The following is a 19,809-nucleotide window of genomic DNA, read 5'->3' as shown; positions in this document are numbered from 1 at the left end:
GTATATGATTACAGAGCTGGAATACATTAGTGTTTAGATCATGCAGCATGCAATTAATATTTAAAGCTACTTTATTAATAAAAGATCAATGTGCTGGATTGAGGCCATGGTCAGTATTGATTATCCTGCACTGGGGACTGTTGTTGGGCCAAGCATGTCATTTATCTTAGTGAAACTTGTTTCTGAGCTGCCACAATGATATGGCCTTTTCACATTTTTCCTAGATATGACCGACCTTTCCCACAGATATCGTACCTCAGATTTAAGTGGTAGGTGCCTACTGTGTCAATGGAAGCATCTAAATGTCTGCCTTCAGATGATGAATTTGATTGCTGCGGTCTTGAATTATGCTGAAATCTGGTGGAACTTCCAGGCTGGCTAAGATAGAGAATTCCCTTGCATTTGCAACCTATTCTTCCTGCTGTTTCCATAGCTGCTACTCCACTACCTTATTGCTTTTGCATAACATTTTGGTCTGGGTTTTAATGTTCCATAACCCTGCTGTGAATCTGCGTCTCAGGATTGATTTCTAAGCCGGTACTATAACCACTCTGATGAAACAGTTTCTTTTGTGAGAATGTAATCTTTTATAGTCTCACTTGGTAACCACCTCCTTTCATGTTAGCTGATACTGTATGACTGACCTGTGAAAGCAGCATAATGACTGACTAGACTTCCCTGCTCCATTTAATAATGGGTTACAAGATGGCAATGCACTCCATTGTCTGACCTTTTCTTAACTCTATAACCTCCTGCAATCCTACAAATATCTGTGCTAATTCAGTTCTGAGCTCTTGTGTACCCCAAGTTTTAATTGCTCCACCTCAATGCTACACACAGTCAGCTGTGAAGGCTGTTATTTGCAGAATTCTTCTCTGAACCTCTCCACCACTCTCCCTATCTCTCCACTTTAAGATGCTGTTCAAAACTTGCTTCACTTCTCCTAATATCTGCAAACTCCCCTGTGAAACGTCTTGAGGTGCTTTACTACATTGGAGGCACTGTGTAAATATAAATTGTTGTTGTATTTGCACCTCACACACATGCTTATGGTATGCAGCAGGAACCATTTGCTGCTGGTGTTGGTTTCTAAAAATATTGTGAAACTGCTGACTTCATGAGATGGCTGATATACCTACTGATCTATACCTGAAGGGAAAAGAGTGGAGCTTTGAGAACACAGGAAATAGTTTATAACATTTAACTTAAAATGTGATTAATACTGTTGCTTTGCAAACATATCCATATATAAGTGATGCCGAATATCATTGGTTCTTAGTTGGGTTTTAATTAAGATTGTACCTTTCTTGTTGGATAGAGCTCTTAAGGATAGTGGAATCAAGGCTTATGGGGATAAGACAGGAACAGGACACTGATTGTGGATGATCAGCCATGATCATAATGAATGGTGGTGCTGGCTTGAAGGGCAGAATGGCCTACTTCTGCACCTATTGTCTTTTGAAATATATCATTGCAAAATAGTGCTATTAAAAGTGGTGTGATGTGACTTAATAAGTAAAGGCTTGCCCAATGTAGAATAAATGGGGTAAAGACCAGGAAAGTCTCCAATTTTAAATTCTGATCTCTATTGTGATAGTTGTTCTTAATCAGGTTTACATTTGATCTTGATATCCACTGGAAAATGTCATTTCAGATTCCCATTCCTATTCCTTTAACTTAAACTTTTATTAAACAGTTTGTAAGGAAACAGGAAAAATCTTTTGGCATTATCTTAAATGGAATCATTATGCAGAGAGACCTGTACTCTGCTGTACAGGTTTCAATAAAGGTCACATGCTAGTGTGTAAAATGAAGAAACAAAAGTAAATCTTTGGATTTTGTCCAAAGACAAACACACAGTAGAGGTAATTTTCAGTTTTTGTCCAAGGCCCAAGGTCATACTTGATGAATGGCTTATATTGCATTGGGCACAGTTTCCTGGTTGACTTCGATTTTGCCTGTCCTCGGATGCTGCCTGAATTGCTGTGCTCTTCCAGCACCACTGATCCAGAATTTCCATTTTCTAACCTATAAACCTGTACTCTCCCTTTTGTCCTTATGCTTGTTCACTTATAGTGGCTCTCAATTCAGCAATGCTTCAAGCTTACAATTCCTGTTCTGGTGGTCAAATTCCTCCTTGGCCTCACCCATCTGTTTCTCTGCAATCTCCTCCCAGACTTTCCACAAACTCAATTCTGGTCTCTTGTGCACCTCTGATTTCTTTCATTCTACCATTGTTGACTTTCAACTACTTGTATCTAGAACTCAAACATTTGTACCTAATACCTCCCCCTGCCCAGTTATCTTTTCTCTTCTATACTACTTTAAAAGTGGCGTTTGTTCACATATTCTAATATCACTTGTGGCTCAGTGCCAACTTTTGACAGATGGCACTCCTTGAGCAGCTTGGAATATTTATGATTCCATTTTACAGCCCACGTAAATATTGAAGGAAATGAGAATAATAAGAGAAGGTTAGGCCTTCTGTTGCAGCAAATTCACTGCGGTGCTTTTTTTCCCCCCTGAGATGAAGGCAAGGGTCGCTTGTGGTAGTGGTAGTGTCCCTATCTCTGGGCCAGAAGCTTGGGTTCAAGGTCAACCTGCTTCAGAGGTGTGTCATAATATCTGACCAGATTGATTAGAAGTATCTCTGAGGACTGGTTTAGGGATTTGTTTTAAAAAATTCTCAAGGTCAAGGACCAGGCTCGCAGGAAAGTAGTCTGACACAGAACAAACAGCCAAGAGGCGAGTCTGCTAGAATATAAGTGCTTTATTCCCCGCAGCGTCGCCACAACCAGGTATCGTACTTACAACGGGTCTGGTTTATACTCACTCTACGTGTTACCGGAACTGGGAGCCGTCATTTCTCGTAGAGCGGTTGCCAACAACCCACGCTCGGCGGTTAAACGCAACCCCGGAGCAGACTCTACCGAACTGGAGACTTTTCCAGCTGATATACTCTTTTCGAGATCTAAACATTCATGTGAACAGCAGAGCAAGGCTGAAAAACACATTCCATTCTGGTCACATGCAGATAAGAAGATTCACACGGGAAGGTGTGTAATAAGATTCACACGGGACTAAGCGACACCTTCCATTTTCGGTTAGATTCACACATGTATTGGGACACAATTTTAACCCTTTCACCACATTCCACTGCTTGGCCCAATACATGTGTTACATTATGATTCACACATGTATTGGGACATAATTTTACACCACATTCCACTGCTTGGCCCAATACATGTGTTACATTATGCCCATATGTATTCTTTCTAACAAGCGCCTACGTACACGCCAAATATACAAGCAAGTCAGGACATTACAGCATGTTAAAATCACCAGGACCGAATATCGACAGACCGTAACAGTGTGGGTTACATTCATGGTAACAAAGTATCCGTTACACATAGTTGCGTTACACCATGTTCGTTCTGGATGGGTTATCATCCACAATTTCTCAGATACATTCCATATTCCCCTCCACGCTTGTACATTGGGGGATGTTACCACACGCAAAAAGCGTTCTTTCTGTATTTGAGCATGCAACATTTGAATATGACAGGCAGTCCAATTTAACTGAGCCGTAATGTTCTCAAACAGTTCCTGAGTGGCACCCCAGACATCCAGTTCCCATTGCAGAGATCGTATCATTATTTCAGCTGTCTCTCCTTGAGTCATCATTACGGATGGCATCCACCTTCCAATAGTATGTAGTCCTTGTGAGGTGGCCTGTCCCGTGTTAGATAATTTAGTACGGGTTACCTCAGAGTCAATGGCATTCGAGATACCCATAACAGTTCCTGCGCCTCCCAGCAGGGTGTCGTACCACGCTCGTCGCCGCCTCTTGGTATGACACTCGGGTATGAGGGGCAACTGTACCCGCCAATGAACATCAGTGTGCAGTACCGCCCGGGCCATCTGTTGACAAGTTGACATAATAGGGGCCAACTGTGTTCGATGCGACCGCACGCCCCCCGTGGCACCCCTCTTCGGTGCTGGCCCGCCCCGCGTGGGGTTTAATAACGCCTCAGACGGGGCGTTCGTCGAGGGCAGTACCATTATTAACCACATGAATCGATGACGATTCCGAATATCGGTGGCATTGCGCAGCCACAGATCTTCCCCCCGAGCTGTGACGCTCCAATGAGTCCCCGTTGTCCCGCATGTCTGGGTGCGTCGGTCCCACAAACACGTCTTGACTTGGGCATTCACCACCAGGGTGCAATTAGGCGGTATGAACGATATGTCATATTTTTCCCCATCCCGGCGCATGTAGCACTGTGCACACGTGTACAATTGACAGTCGCTGGTGAGAGTCAGAACAACGCACTGCTGACCGGGTTCACATGTAAAATTGTCCTGCGTCCGTCGCTGGCTACTGGCCTCCCACCGCACCTCATGGCGGGCGACCGGTACCAGCGTCCAGGCCGTGATACCGATGCCCTGGAGTGGCCATCCGATCGCGAACATCGCCAATAGGAGTCGCAATCCCCATGACCACCCCATGTTCAAGGCGGAGGGCCAGCCTGCGGGTGCATAGCAATTACAACATTATTTAGGTCTCACGTAAGTAGCACTGGTTCGCCGGGACGTTTGCCCAGGTCGGGTCCCCGGGGTACATAATGGTGACCAGACTGTCCTTCCCCTGTGCTATGATTTCGGCCGGCCTGGGGGGGCCGGTCGTCTGGCGCACCCATACCTTGGCCCCCTTAGTGTCAGTAGACCCAAATCCCCCCGTCCCACGCTCAGTAACCGTAACGGGAGCTCCCGTCTCTTCCACCGTTGTAAGGTTACATGGCTTAATGACCAATTACGCTATTCTGTCCCCCTTCTGTATCACGTAAGGTTCAGCAGTGATGTTGACCAGGACCACCCCCAACTCCCCTTGGTAGTCCGCGTCAATTACGCCTGCCATCACATCAATCCCCTTTAGTGACAGTCCCGACCGTGGGAGGATATGCCCATAGGTTCCAGGGGGACAAATCAATCCTAATCCGGTCTTAATCACCGTAGGTTTCTGTTGGATCAAAGTCTGGGCAGTTAGTGCTCGTAGGTCCAGTCCAGCCGAAGCCGGCGTGGCCCTTACGGGAATATCAGCTTCCTCAGCGAATCTCCACATTTTAATAGGCTGAGTCTTTGGGGTATCACATACTCGTATCATCCTATTCAAGGGTGTTACCCCATTTCCTAATGGGCGGTTATCAATTTGTTTCACCACCCGAATTAGTTGCTTCTCCAACCTGTTAAGTCATTGCAACCTCCTGCTTTTCGTAGTGAGGACTTCAGAAGCCCATTCATTCGTTCTATAAGTCCCGCAGCTTGTGGGTGATAGGGTACATGATAAACCCATTCCACGTGGTTATCGTGACACCACTGCTTTACCACCCTTCCTGTGAAATGGGAGCCATTGTCACTCTGGACCTGTATGGGCAATCCATAAAATTGTTCAATCAAATCTAAACATCGCAAGGTAGCCTGTTGATTGTTGTGACGACAGGGATGGGCTACCAAAACCCCAGACATAGTGTCCACAGCTGTACATATGTGGTTACATCCTTGTGAGGAGGGTAAGGGACCCACAAAGTCCATTTGCCAGCTCTGTCCCGGACCATCCCCCCGATGGATATGTCCCATCATGTGTTGGGGCACTCCCTGCCGCTGATGTTGACACTGCTCACACTGGTTTACTGCAGTCTTAACATCATCTACCATAAGATCTATTCCTCGGTCTCGAGCCCATTGCAAGGTTCCTTGCACTCCCCAGTGCCCAGCCTTAAGGTGTGCCCATCTAGCTAGGTCCACTGAGGTGCCCCTTTGCACAATCATGGTTCGGACGATACCATCCACACATCGGTTATGTAGAGCTTCCACATCATTTCGAGATGTATGGGCATCTACGTGGGTGATGTATATGACCAGGTATTGAGCTTTCTCCCATATATCTTCCCATAACTGTTTACCCCATACTTCCCTATTCTGGATCATCCACTGATTGGCCTGCCAAGTTGGCATCCATCGTGTCATGCCGTTAACCACTGACCACGAGTCAGAGAACAAACAAACTCCCATGACCCCTGCTTGCATGACTACCATATGCACTGCTTTTAATTCTGCCCACTGACTACTTTTTCCCTCCCCTAATTCTTCTAGGGTAGTGCCTTGTTTTGGGTTAAAGGCGGCAGCTTTCCATCTACGCTGTCCCGCTTTCCATTGGGCTGACCCATCTACGAACCAAGCCGTGGCTTGTTCATCCGGGGTCAGTTCATCATACCGTTTTCCCATCTTAACGGGTGATTCCTTGTATTCAATCACCTCAAACCATTTTTCCCCTTCCTCAGGGGCCTCCGCCACTTGCTCATGTAGGACTGACACTCCTTTCTGTCCAGTCCGCACTCTCTCCGACACATACCATTTCCATTTAATGATGCTGCTCTCTTGGGCAGTTCCTATTCGGTGGGTAGTGGGGTCACTAAGTACCCACGGAAGAATAGGGATAGCTGTTCTCATGATCACTTCATGTCCAATGGTCAGGGCTTCGGTTTCCACCAAGCCCCAGTAGCATGCTAATAACTGTTTCTCAAAGGGGGTATACCGTTCCCCTGCCGGGGGTAATTTTCGGGACCAAAATCCCAATGGCTTACGGGTTCTTCCCTGTTTTTGCCATAAGCTCCAATTGGCATAATCCCCCTGTGCTGAGACTTGCAGTTCTACAGGTCCTGACTGTATCTTTCCCAAGGATACAGCTTGCTGTATCGCTTGCTTGGCCATTTCAAATGCAGTTTGATGGACCTCCGTCCATTCGAATGCTGCCTTTTTCCTCGTAACTCGATACAAAGGTTTTAAAATTTGTCCTAAATGGGGAATATGCTGTCTCCAGAATCCGAATAACCCAATAAATTGCTGCACGTCCTTCTGGGTGTGAGGGACGGCAAAGACCTGAATCTTATTTTTAGCTTTCGCAGTGATTTCCCTTTTCCCCCTTGTTCCACACGATTCCTAAGAATTTTACCGTTTGTGAGGGACCCTGGATTTTGGCTGGGTTGATCTCCCACCCATATCCTCGCATATGTTGAACCAGTTGGTCCAGCAATTCCTGAACCTGCTTCTGACTTGTCCCCTGTATCATCATATCGTCAATATAGTGCGAGATCATCACTTCGTCAGGCACTTTAAAGGCAGCCAAGTGTTCTGCAACTATCCGGTGGCAGATAGTAGGGCTATGCAGATATCCTTGGGGCAATCGCGTGAACGTGAATTGTCTACCCTCCCAAGTGAATGCGAACTGTTCCTGCATATCTTCGGGAATAGGAATTGTGAAGAAGGCATTAGCCAAATCAATTACTCCGTACCACACCCCTGGATGATGTTGGATTCGTCCTATAATAGTGACGGCATCCGGGACCGCTGCCGTCAAGGCCGGAGTGTGACGGTTTAGTTGCCGATAATCTACCGTCATCCGCCATGACTCATCGGCTTTATGTACGGGCCATAAGGGGTTATTCCACGCCGTGGTGCATGTCCTAAGCACTCCCGCTTCCAAATAATCCTTAATTGTGGCGGATATTTCTTTATGTCCGCCGGGAATCCTATACTGTCTAAGACTTATTACGCGATCGGCGATCGGGATGGGGAAGGGGTCCATTTTAACCTTTCCCACTAACACCGTCCTACAGCGCAAAGCCATTTTCGTGATTCCAAATTCAAACTTCCCTTGTTGGAGGTGAAGTGTTAAACCGGCCAGAATGTCCATTCCCAGGATCCATTCTCTAACTGGTGTAATGATAATTGAATAAGTTTTAATGGGCATTGTACCTATCTTTAGGGGCAATTGTACTGTTTTTCCTTCAATCAGATTACCTCCCAGCCCAACCAGCGTGACTGGGGTTCCTTTAAACTTATGGGGCGTCCCATAGATTAAGGTGGCCTCCGCCCCTGTGTCCACTAGAGCCATAACGGTTTGGACGGATTTGCGCCAATAGATAGTCAATGATACATGAGGTCGAATGTCGTCTGCTGACCATTGGCTCGTTCGTGGGCAAACCCTTGGGGCTTGGCCCGATTCCTATTGTTCCTCCCATTCATCTTCCCCAGACAGCACTGGGTAAAGACGTTTGCCTCGCCCTTCTTTGTTCTTGCCTTTCTTACTAGGTTTCCGGCCACGCCTATCCACTTTATAACACTCTCGGAGGGGAGGCCGTACCTCCTCGTCCTCCGAGGATTCCCACCGCTGGGAAGTGGAAGTTCTACCCCTTCGAGGCTCATTAACAACCGGACCCCGTGTCTGACATTTTTGTGTTAGTAATTCCACTAGGTCTTCCATAGTGGGTCGGGACTCCGTCTCTACCCGGGACACCTTCAGTCCCTTTCGTCTGCATAAGTCTTTTAATTCCGGTGTAGGTAGACCATCAATCTCCGATGCTGGGACCTGCGCCCGTATCAAAGCTTGCCACAAAGCACGCCGTGAGGGGCCTTGGTTACTTCCTTGATTAGGGTTTACTTTTCCCCCTGCCCGAGCCTCAGGGCGACGCCCCTCCGTGCCCCCCTGAGAAGCACGGGTTGTGGGTCCCCAATCCCCCAAACCACCCATCTCCCTCATCATACTACGGGCATCTCCTAGGGTTTCTCCCCGTCCACTCAACATTATGGTTAATAACAGTGGTTTATAATGGGGGGGGGGCAGTCTTCACTAGGTGGTCTCTAGTCTGTCTACTAACATTTGTGTTATCTACCTCGTCCAGCACTCCCAGCAACAGGGCATCCCGCACACACAAACGGGTTAGCCTCTGAACCCCTTCCTTAATTGTTGTCCAAGTTCCTTCCAAGGGGGGCCAATCGGACGGGAAGGGATACTGTTCGGCCACTGCCCTGGCATACATCCCAAATAAGGTCCCCATACTGCGATCTATTACCATATCCTTGGCTTGTCTGCGGTACCCCAGGTCTATGGCAGCATCCTTTGCTAATCCACCAAACTTGGGAGCATCCTGATAGTCTACCTGCACTTGTTGCCCCCCTTCCTCGAGGAGCCGAATTAGCCATAGCTCTAACGGCTCCCCAGGATTACGTCGGGTTTTCTGGGTGATAAACAGCACCTCATCGGTAGTGAAGTCTTCCATTAATTCAGAGAATTCTGCAGGAGGCTGAGCCCGCGGTAATTCATGCATAATTGCCTCCCCTTGTTCATTCCGTATAGGGTTTCCTTCCTCATCTAACATTACCTCCCGTTGCACTGGGAGACGTCTCTGAACCTGCTTTCTCCTAACCACTGGTTTAGCTTGGAGTACGGGTGGGTCCTCTTCGTACTGATCATCTGAATCTCCCCAAATGTTCCCATCCCAATGATCGATATCCCACCGATCCCCATTATTTAACTGGGCTACAAACGCCCGTACTTGTACTGGGTCCGGGGTTCGAGGGACCTTCCTTTTCTCTTTCCGTTTCTTAGCAGACAGATACATAATAGTTCGTCCTGCTAGTTCAGTTAATGCTGTCAATTCAGCTTTTAACTTCATAATTTCCTGCCTCAACATAGAGGCATCTCCCGAACTGAGTCCCTGCTCATGTTTCAGGAGGGCTAATTCTGCTTCAGCTTTTTGGCGCTTGTCTGACTGTTGTCTACAAGCCGCCGCACAGGCCCACATCCTCCGCTGTACCCCAGGCAAGGGGTTCTTCGGCAGGACTGGGATCCTCTCAAGGGTGGACAGCAGCGACCCTGGGGTTCCTACGCCCTCGGCCTCCCAGTTCTCCGGTCGCCCCCCACCATTTCTCAAACAAACTGCCACGCCATGCCACGGTCCATGCCATCCCGGGACGGTCGGGACCTCCACAGTTTGTTCCTCTGGTTTCTTAGCCTTTTTCCAAAACATTGTTCTGTATCAAAATCTTTCCTCAATTGCGATTGATCCTGCCGACTACGCCAAAATGTTTTTAAAAATTCTCAAGGTCAAGGACCAGGCTCGCAGGAAAGTAGTCTGACACAGAACAAACAGCCAAGAGGCGAGTCTGCTAGAATATAAGTGCTTTATTCCCCGCAGCGTCGCCACAACCAGGTCTCGTACTTACAACGGGTCTGGTTTATACTCACTCTACGTGTTACCGGAACTGGGAGCCGTCAGTTCTCGTAGAGCGGTTGCCAACAACCCACGCTCGGCGGTTAAACGCAACCCCGGAGCAGACTCTACCGAACTGGAGACTTTTCCAGCTGATATACTCTTTTCGAGATCTAAACATTCATGTGAACAGCAGAGCAAGGCTGAAAAACACATTCCATTCTGGTCACATGCAGATAAGAAGATTCACACGGGAAGGTGTGTAATGAGATTCACACGGGACTAAGCGACACCTTCCATTTTCGGTTAGATTCACACATGTATTGGGACACAATTTTAACCCTTTCACCACAGGATTGTCTACATGGCTTTGTGCGTAGTAAATCAAATCTCATTAACTTGATTTGAGTTATTTGAAGAAGTACTGAAGAGGATTAATGAGGGCAGAGTGGTGGATGTGATCTGTATGGACTTCAGTTATCTTTCAACAAGGTTCCTCATGGTAGGCTGGTTAGTAATGTTTGATCAGATGGAATGAGGAGAACTACCCTTTTGGATACAGAAATGGCTCGAAAGTTGGAGACACAGGATGGTGGTGGAGGGTTGCTTTTCACACTAGAGGTTTGTGGCCAGTGGTGTGCCACAAGTATCGGTACTGGGTCCACTGTGCTTTGTCATTTTATATAAAGATTTGGATGTGAACATAGGAGGTATGGTTAGTAAGTTTGCAGATGACACCAAAATTTAGAGGAGGAGCAGATAGCGAAGAAGTTTACTTCAGAGTACAATGGGATCTTGATCAGATGGCCCATTTGGCCAGGGAGTGGCAGATAGTTTAATTTAGATAAATGTGAGGTGCTGCATTTTGGAAAGGCATAATCAGGTCAGGACATATACACCTTTAATGGTAAGGTTCTGGGGAGTGTGGCTGAACAAAGAGACCTTGGAGCGCAGATTCATAGGATAGTGGAGTGATAAGTAGATAGTATAGTGAAGGCATTTGGTATGCTTTCCTTTATTGGTTACAGCATTTGAGTATAGGAATTGGGAGGCCATGTTGCAGTTGTACAGGACACTGGTTAGGCCACTTTGGATTGCTGCATGAAAATCTGTTTTCTCTCCAAAAGAAGGATGTTGTGAAACGTGAAAGGGTTCAGAAAAGACTTGCAAGGATTGTGCCAGGGTCGGAGGAAGAGGCTGAATAGGCTGGGGCTATTTTTCCTGGAGTGTTGGAGGCTGAGGGATGATATAAAGGTTTATAAGATTTTGGGGGGCATGGATAGGGTGAATAGCCATTTTATTTTCCTGGGGGGGGGGGGGGGTGGAGTATAAAACTAGGGGGCACAGGTTTAAGGTGAGAAGGGAAAGATTTAAAAGGGACCTAAAGAGGTGTCTTTTTTTACACGGGGTGGTGCATGTATGGAAGGAGCTGCCGTAGGAAGTGGTGGAGAGTGTATATGAGTAGGAAGGATTTAGAGCAATATGGGCCAAGTGCTGGCAGATGGGACTAGATTTATTTAAGATATCTGATTGACATGGATGAGTTTGACCAAAGGGTCTGTTTCCATGCAGTACAGTTGATTAGATTACATAGTGTGGAAACAGGCCCTTTGGCCCAACAAGTCCATACCGACCCTTCGAACCAGAACCATTCCCCTACATTTACCGCTTCACCTAACACTATGGGCAATTTAGCATGGTCAATTCACCTAACCTGCACATCTTTGGACTGTGGGAAGAAACCGGAGCACCCGGAAGAAACCCACGCAGACACTGGGAGAATGTGCAAACTCCACACAGCCTGAGGCAGGAATTGAACATGGGTCTCTGGCGTTGTGAGGCAGCAGTGCTAACCACTGTGCCACTCACTGACTCTATGAAGGGAGACCAGAAGGCCTGGGTTCAATCTCATCTGCTCAAGAGGTGTGTCACAATACATCTGGACAGGTTGATTTTAAAAACATTGGACCCTTCATCTCTCATACTTTTTTAATGGTAAGTCTTTTTAATTGGATTTCATAAGGTGAAGGATGAAAGTCTTCACGAAGATGAAAAGTTTGTGATAAGTTACATAGTTATTGTTTTAATTGGTAGTGTTCAGTAACACATTTGAGGTGATTACAACAAGAATTGAGGGGGACCATCAGAAGAGCAAACTGCTTTATACAGAGCATGGTTAGAATGTGTAATTTTCTACCACCAAAGAAAGATATGGAACAGGGTTTCTAATGTTTTCTGAGGAAGTTTAAATGTAAATAAGATAGCAGCAATAATCACTACAAGGAGTAATACTTTAGATTGCTCATTCCAAAAATCACAGGTGCAGATTTGGACTGATGCCCTGTTTCAGTGTTTTAGTTGAAATTGCATGAGAATGAGGGTCAAGAATCAGTGACATGCCTTTAATTTAGGCTCGCACTGATCTTCTATCTATATGTTCATGTGATATTTGATATGACCAGTTTCTTTAATTTGAAAGAAAAACTTGTATCTCCATTGTGTCTACCTTGACCTCTGGATATCCAAAGAAACTGCCAAAGTAGTACTTCTAAAATGTAAGTTGTTATAATGTATGAAAACATCAATTTACTCTTTTTTTTCATTTTTTACCTTTTTAATATGTGCAATGTGATGACCACAAGTTAATCTGTTTTCAGTGATACTGGTTGAAGGATGAATATTGACCAGGAGAACGCCACTAATTGAGTCTTTTGCGCCAGCTTGAGAAGGCAGCCAGGACATGAGCTTAATTCTTACCTCTAACCAAGCAGCTACCTCTCAGGCGAGATTTTGAGTCCTTGTCTTGTATGGAACTGGAACCAAAATCTCTGACACAGGGATGAGGAACCACTGTTGATTGAAGGGTAAAACCTTGAGCTGTTGAATTGGGTGCTGAGGCTGTAGCAGAGTTGTGCAGCTAAGTTGTGTTTTAATAAATACTCAGAGGTTACTAAGGGGGCTAGTCAGAATATGGTTACAAAGTGGTGTCTACAGACTGCAGTGCTAAATCAAAGACCTGAGGATTACATAGTGCCATCCTGTTGGTATATAGCACATGCCTCTCAAAAGCATGCTGGAAAAATAACCAGAAGAATGAGTATCTGGTGCAAATTTGCCTTGATACCTTGAATCTATAACACTATATGGAGTTTAGTTGTTGTTGTGAATTGTGCCTTCCTATTAATTGTAATGTCGTGAGTTGACTTTGATTAACAGGATGAAAGCTCCTAGTTTGAATTATGCATATCTTAGGAAAAGATCCACAATTCCCAAGCCCAATTGAAGAGCTTCCTCCTTTTTGCCAAGCTCTCAGATGTTCTGTAAAGACTGAAGATAGATACCAGATTTATGGAAATCTTATGTGACAATTAACTGAAAAGTCCAAGTATTTGTCAGTAAAGTGAATGCCATTCCTCCTTCATCACTCTAGTCCAGTAAGATGCACATAGTTCAACAGTTTATTCTGAGTAATTAGTTCCATTATTTTGCATACATATGTTCTATATTTTGATAATGGGTATCATGAACTAACTATAGTTTACATCTGCTCGAAGATTCTGGCTTGTTGATTTCTTTGCAATGATATTTTGTATTTTGAAAATCTCCTGTCTGGTTACTTGTACTTCTGTGTGGAAATGGAGTAAATGGACATTTTATTATTAAAACTAAGCTCATTACATGGTAAACCTTCTGAGTTTTCAAATTACAAAATTAATATTGTACCTCCTGAAGACCACCAGCCTTCAGAACTTTTTGATCTTAACCATGCCGACCCAGAAGTGGATTGATGCTGCTATTAGTCTGGGGTTATTTATACTTAGTGACTGCTGCTACTGCTGACTGGAAGAGAATGACACAACTGTATTCCAAGGCTACCTCTATGGTTAAGATTCCTTAATTAATAGAGGAAGGCAGTGATTTAGTGGTAATGTCACTGGACTAGTAAGCCAGAATCCTAAACTAATGATTGGGGACATGAGTTTGAAACAAAATCAAAAATTACTAGAAAATCTTAGCCGGTCTGTCAGAGAAATCAGCATTAACATTTCGAGTCTGCAATCCTGAAGCAGGATCACTGGACCTGAAATGTTAACACATCTCAGATGCGGAGATTTTCCAGCGATTTCTGTGTTTCAGGTTTCCAGTCATTTTTGATTTTATTTTTGGACATGGGTTTTAATCCCACTGTAGTAGATGGAGAAATTTGAATTCAACAAAATTCAGAATAATGATCTGCCTTAATGGTGACTAAGTAACCAGTGTTGATTATTATAGAGTTAGTCATACAGCATAGCAACAGACCCCTCGGTTTAACTCTTCCATGCTGATCAGGTATCCCAAACTGAACTAGTCCCATTTGCCTGAATAGGGTCTATATACCTCCTAAACCTTTCCTATTCATATACCTGTCCAAATGTCTTTTAGATGTTATAATTATATCTGCCTCTCCCACTCCATCTAGCAGCTCATTCTATATAAGCACCACCCTCTGTATGAAAAGAAAATCCCTATTTTTAAAGTTTCCCCTCTCACCTTAAACCTATGCCCTTTAGTTTTGGACTTTGCTATGCTTAGAGAAAGACCTTCCCTTTTCACCCTATCCATGCCCCTCTTAACTTTATAAACCTCTATAAGGCCACTCCTCAGTCTTCACTTCAGGGGAAAAAAGTTCCAGCCTATCCATTCTCTCCAGTCCTGGTAATATTCTTGTAAACCTTTTCTGCTCTCTTTTCTAGTTAACAATATCCTTCCTATAGCAGTGCAACCAGAATTGTATGCAGTATTCTAAAAATGACTACACCAATGGTCCTATGCAGCTGCAACATGACATCCCAACTTCTATACTCAGTACTCTGACCAATAAAGGTAAGCGTGCCAAATGCCACCTTCACCTGTTTACTTGCAATGCCACTTTCAAGGAACTATGTATCTGCACCCTTAGGTCCTTCTATTCAACAACGCTCCCCAGAGCTCTAACATTTTAACTGTGCAAGTCCTGCACTGGTTTGTTTTTTAAAAAACCCATCTGGTTCACTAATGTTACCAAGTGTGCATCATGGCAACATTGGACCTAGTATGGCACCAAGGAGCCTGTAGTAGAACTGATGGGTGGGAATCAGAGGGAAACCTCTCCAGTAACTGGATTTGCACTGCTATGACAAAACAGTTCCACAAAATACATTTGCCCTGATACCTTGTCCAGTAAGCGTTCTTCAGAGAATGTAGATTGTGGATTTGCAGGCTATGCAGGCTAATAACCAATCTGATTGCACCTATTGTGTGCATGACCTAGAGGGAATCACTGAATGATGGCCAAGGTTGGCTGACATTCTGTTCACCAAACATTATTGTCTCGGTGCTGCAACTGACAACAGTCAATTTACTCCAAAGCGGTGATTGAACCTATCATTTGTCTAATTTATGTAGCACAGTTCAGTCTAACCTATCCAGGTAATTAATGGTATAATTTGCCCAGTATAGTATAAAGTTGTTTGAATGCAGGAAATTGTTATTATATTGGATAAACTGTTTGAAACTTTTGGAAGATTGTTAAAGATTCTTTTCAATGTGACAAATTAACCATCATTCTTTCATCACATAAAATGTGCAACTGGATTTGTCTTTGTTTCCAGCACTAGTTTCCAGCTTTGACTTTGTATTGAAACACATCAGTTTAGCTGCCATTTATTATTTAATCAAGGAAGTTATTGCTGTGCTGCATCTTGTGTGCTTGCCTTTTTCAAAATTAACTTTGAGATATAGTCTTTAAATCTGTGGTATTGTACTGATAAATTTTAAGTTGTTAGAATTTAAACTTCATTGACATGAATGACCTATCATTTTATATGCAGATATACAGCAGACTGGAACTAGAAGACAATGAGTGCATTTATGTTGGTGTTATGAGTCAAAAGATCCATTATTTATATGAAGTTTCAAAGATTTATTTGTGGTAAAACATTAGATCCAATTTAGTACATTCAAGTAAGACTGATGTTGTTCAATCATTGGACAGAAACTGAGTGTCCTTGTTAGTGCATGACAGAAAGACTGACCCCTATTTAGTACATTACAATATGACTCAGTGGTATTGTTTGAATAATGATGAGTGTTGCTATATTGTCGGAGACTGATTTGCATTGTGTACTGTCTAAGACTGGGGTGTTGTAAGACAAGAGGAGGGGATGCTTGCTGATTTCACAGTGGGAGGGAAGGTAGTCAAAATTGCTGAATGCTAAACATCGCTGCCCTAGGATATTAGTGCAGATGTTCCTCAGGGCAGAGCCCTCTGCCTGAACAAACATCATTAGTTGTTTGATAAATGACCTTGCATCCAACAGAGGTCAGAGGTGGAGGTATTCACTGCTAATGTGCATTGTTTAGTACTGATCTTAATTCCTTAATTTCAAAAGCAGTCCATGATTATATGCACCTGGATAACAGCCAGACTTGGGTGGATCCATGGAAAGTGATATGTGCTATGCAAGTGCCAGGCAATGATCATCTTTAACAAGAGAGAATCTAATCATCCCTCTCTGACTCTTAATAGCATTAATTTGGCAACTCCCAAAGGCGTCCCATTTCCATATCAGTCGAAGCAAATGCTCAAAGACACAGTATGGCTCTACCACCTTCACCTTTATTCTCCGCCCTGGAGAGGGCGGGATCGCCCACATACACACAGACATGAGTTCTTGGTCTTCTTTCGAACAGCAGATTCTTAAGGGATTATCTAGTCACTAACGGGGAACAGCATCAAATAAGGCAACATCTATATTGATTGGGTGGCTGTTACAATCAGTCAGCATCGATAGTAAAGTTTAAGCTATCTGGCATTACACAATGGATGTTCTTCACCTCTACCCTTGCCTCCAGCACCTGATTGTTTACTACAAGTTCTTATTTGGTCAGAGTCATGCTAGCTGAGCCTTTGTCATACAACCCAAAACTTTAACTCTTTCGCTACCTGCTCATACCTTATACACATTCTCACCAAGATGTTGGTGGTGACCATTGACCAGCAGCTGACCTGGACTAGTCATATAAATAATAGCTTCAAGAGCAATCTGAAGCTGGGAATTCTGCAGTAACTCAACCCTTGATTCCCCAGTGCCTGAGCACTATCTATAAGGCACATATCAGGAGTGTTATGGAATATTTTCTACTTAACCATATGGGTACAGCTCCAACATCACATGGCACCATCCAGGACACTTGATCATCACCCCATTCACCACTACAAACATTTACCCTCTCTATTAACAGTGACAGTGGTGTGTACCTTTTTTAACGAGATGCACTGCAGTAATTCACTGAGGCTCCTTTGGTAGTACCTTCTACCACCTAGAAGGGCAAGAGCAGTGGATGGTTTCAAAAAAACAGCATGTGCACAGTTCCCATCAGTTCAACGCAATTCTGACTTGCAACTACATCGCTGTTTCTTCCTGTCACTGGATCAAAATCTTAGAACTCCCTTTCTCACAGCACTGAGGGTCTCCCTATTCCCCAATGATGGTAACAGATCGAGAAAGCAGCTCATTATTACCCTTTTCCAGGCCAATTAGCTGAACAATATCTGTTTGGCTTTGCCTGGTCAGTGACCCACATGTCCCATGAAAGAATAAAGAAAATCGAAATGGTGTTGTCAGAGGCTGGTGTTTCTCTGTAAAGTCAACATGGTCAAAGTTTTTTTTTTGCAAGGTTTGGCTTATTTCTGTTATGAAGATTTGGGAATCATTTGTTGTATCTTGAAGTTGTTTTACTGAAGTTTTGATTCCAAAATGTGGTATTGTTTGAAGTTACAAGCCTACTGTTGCTGTGCACTTTACACTACACTTCAAACCCTGTGTAAGTATTTCCATGTCACAGTTCGTTCATTCTTACTAACATCTGATGTGGTATCCAGTCAATCTTCATTACCAAAATAGCAATAGGCACAATAACAGACTAATTGTACTACTATAGAAGGTTTCATTCTAACAATGGCTACTTCTTATTGGAGAGATTTTGAAATAATTGATATAAATGGTAGATTCATCTGCATTTATAAGTTGTTTTTGAGATATTTCATTGCAAGACCTTCTGCTCCAAACACATTGCCCAAACAGCTTTTTCCCCTAATCTTCAGTATTCTTCCGGCAAAGAAAATTGGGATAACAAAGAAGTTCATGTTTAAAAATAATAACAATAAAGGTCTCCAAAAAACATCAAAACCTCTCGTGTCCAGAAGAGGAGTTGTCACCACACTCCTGCACTTCAGTGAGTCCTCGACTGTGTTGGCAACACACTAGAAAAATGCTGTAAGCAGTGCCTCTCCTGTATTTTCTGAATTCAATGCGAGCACTAACTAATAAATCCTAGTTTTAGGATGATAACTACATGTTTTTAACTCTCAATAAAGAAACACTGAAGCAGAATCCACCTTGTCTGGTGTCTTTGCTTTATCAACTTTTCGTCCATGTAGTACTAAATGATCTCCTTTTATTCTGAGTTATTTATAGCCTCAACAGCAAATTCTTTTGGCTGTTCACAATAGGCAGGGTATACACCATACTGAACCAGCCTGCTCTAGCAAAGTCCAAACCAAAATATCATGATTGGATGTGATTCTGCCATTGGGCTACACTTGCTGAACAAGAGTGTGTCAACAGTTGTACAAACAACCAGTTAAAGATAACCACTTACTTACGTTTGTAGTTTACACGTACCTATTGACATACAGAAACCCATTACCTGTTCAAGCTTTGCACCTTGTTAATTTATTCTGGAGTTTGTCAAACAGTCCGCAGGTACCTTGCACGAGTACGCTACCACCATCACAGACTTTATCAGCAAGTGTGTGGAGGACTGCATTTCGAGGAAGTCAAACAGGAAACCCTGGATGAATCAGGACATTCAGAACCTGTTAAAAACCAGGCATGAGGCCTTCAGATCAGGGGACCCACAAAATAGCAGATGATGACACATCCCTCCCAGATCGTCTCAACGCCTTCTATGCTCGCTTTGAGCAGAACTTCGGCAGAGGTGTAACACCTATTCCGACAAGTCCTGATGAACCTATCCCAACAGTCACTGCGTCAGAGGTCAGATCAGTTTTCCTTTGTGTGAATCCAAGGAAAGCGATGGGACCAGTTGGAGTCCCAGGCTGTGCACTCTGAGCATGCACAGATCAACTGGCAGAGGTCTTCTCTAACATCTTCAACCTCCCGCTGCAGCACGTTACTGTCCCTGACTGATTCAAGAGGGCTAACATCATCCCTGTGCCTAAGAAGGCTCATGCAGCATGTCTCAATGACTACCGCCCAGTGGCCCTAACTTCATTGGTCATGAAGTGCTTTGAAAGGCTGGTCATGACATTCATCAACTCCAGCCTCCCCACTACTCTTGATCCACTCCAATTTGCCTATTGGACCAAAAGATCCACATCAGATGCCCTTCACTCCTCCCTAGAACATCTTGACACCAAAAACAGCTGTTTAAGAATCCTAGTCATTGACTACAGTTCAGCCTTCAACACTATTATCCCCTCGAGACTGATTTGCTAAACTTGCTGATCGCAGACTAAGCCCCACTCTCTGCAACTGGATCCTCAGTTTCCTGACCTACAGGCCACAATAAGTGAAGATTGGGGACAAAATTCATCCTTGGTAACACTCAAAACTGGAGCCCCCCAGGGGTATGTACTCAGCCCCCTACTATACTCACTATATACCATCCATATCTGCGTCACCAAATACCAGACTAATGCCATTTACAA

General features: G+C 44.1%; 1 protein-coding gene across 3 annotated transcripts in view; it reads left to right on the top strand.

Annotated features, from left to right (window-relative positions):
- LOC122552951 (unconventional myosin-VI) overlaps nt 1-19,809 on the top strand; it is a 276,023-nt gene that overhangs the window by 36,156 nt on the left and 220,058 nt on the right. For 2 of the 3 annotated variants that reach the window (XM_087991501.1, XM_087991500.1), the window contains exon 1: nt 12,710-12,834. The exons of the other annotated variant lie outside the window; for it this stretch is intronic. The gene's annotated coding sequence lies outside the window, so the exon portion shown is untranslated. Of the gene's footprint in view, nt 1-12,709; nt 12,835-19,809 lie in introns of those variants that run through there. 3 annotated transcript variants of the gene reach the window in all.

This window comes from Chiloscyllium plagiosum, unplaced genomic scaffold (genome assembly GCF_037043375.1).
Source record: "Chiloscyllium plagiosum isolate Xiang-an unplaced genomic scaffold, Cpla_swu_hap1 HiC_scaffold_10, whole genome shotgun sequence".
Lineage (NCBI taxonomy): Eukaryota > Metazoa > Chordata > Chondrichthyes > Orectolobiformes > Hemiscylliidae > Chiloscyllium > Chiloscyllium plagiosum.
This window is presented reverse-complemented; position numbering and strand designations above follow the sequence as displayed.